Raw genomic sequence first — 1,255 nt, 5'->3', positions numbered from 1 at the left:
GTACGACCTCGACGCCAAGTGGGACGCCTGCCTCAACCTCTCCATCCGCCGCGTCGCCTACTCCTCCCTCGCCGGCGCCTTTGGGGGCCTCATCCTCTTCCGTAAGCTCCCCACCTCTACCTCCCCCTTCCCCTCGCCGCACCGCGAGATCTGTTCGCCGCGCCTCCCATGCGTATCTCTTGATCTAGGGTTGCGCGGAAATGATGCCCGTGCTCCATCTCGATCGGTGGTGGCCGCCGTGGACACCCGCGGCTATGGTGAGCCCCTGCGCCACCGCCCTCTCTCCTCTCCTCCCCTACTCCCTCACCCATCTCTCTCCCCCGCAGACGAACCCCGCCGCCAGGAGGCCGCCATGGAGGCCCGTCCCGAGCTCGCTTCGCCGCTCCTTCAGTGAACCTCGTTGCGCCTGGATCCGGGCGGATCCGATGATTCCCCGACGCGCAGGCTAGCTTGTAGCTAGCTAGCTTGTATATATGCGTTTCTGCTTCTCCAAAATGGCGAATTTACTACATATCTCATTTTAGTACTGGACTGGACTGCCGTGCAGGTGTAGTCAAGATCCCCCCTTTGACCAGTAACCAACGATTCCATAGCTGCTGCTTGCCGTGAGGGATGGCCGGAAGCGAAAGCAGCCTCTGCCTGTGGCTACTTGTTGCACTCCCTGGGATATTTGTCTCCGTCTCCGTCGAGCCAGCCGGGGAGATGCTGATCCGCACTACAGGTATGGTGACTCATCTCCTGTTGCAGCAGTTGCACATGATTGATCCATGTACCATTGCTCTTTATTTTCTTATTATACTTGATTCCAGATCTAAATTCTTCATGTTGATGTGTAACCGGGTTAAAAAACTTTACCTCATGTTTCCTCATCTTACCTACCTACACTAGTACTAGTTGGTTAAAAATATTATTAAATCTCTTTTTCTACCTCCAATTTTTGTGTTGTTTTCTATATATTGCATTCTCACTACCATGCTTAATTATTTACAGGGCCATTAGAACATGTAACTTGAGTCGTGGAAATCCGAATGTGGTTATTTATATCAGAGTAGATGCTACTGTGACATGGGCATGCACTTCACTCCAGCGAAGATGTAATCCCCAAGGTAATATCTCCTCTCTTTGATTCATTCATCTTGACTGCATATATGTGTTTCCTAAACTTTTATCTTTCATGCTTAAGTGGTATGGTCATAAATAGATAGTAAAATCTTTAAAGGATAATTGAGTTATTGAATCTAAAGGCATATAATCA

At 49.9% G+C, this 1,255-nt stretch overlaps 1 long non-coding RNA gene across 1 annotated transcript in view; it reads left to right on the top strand.

The window, feature by feature from the left end:
• The first annotated feature begins 689 nt into the window (after positions 1-689).
• Positions 690-1,255, top strand: part of LOC119322872 — a 1,208-nt gene continuing 642 nt past the window's right edge. Inside the window, exons 1-2 of the long non-coding RNA XR_005155913.1 lie at positions 690-721; positions 991-1,094. This is a non-coding gene — a long non-coding RNA (uncharacterized LOC119322872). The remainder of the gene's footprint in view (positions 722-990; positions 1,095-1,255) is intronic.

Source organism: Triticum dicoccoides, chromosome 6B, assembly GCF_002162155.2.
Source record: "Triticum dicoccoides isolate Atlit2015 ecotype Zavitan chromosome 6B, WEW_v2.0, whole genome shotgun sequence".
Taxonomy (NCBI): Eukaryota; Viridiplantae; Streptophyta; class Magnoliopsida; order Poales; family Poaceae; genus Triticum; species Triticum dicoccoides.
This window is presented reverse-complemented; position numbering and strand designations above follow the sequence as displayed.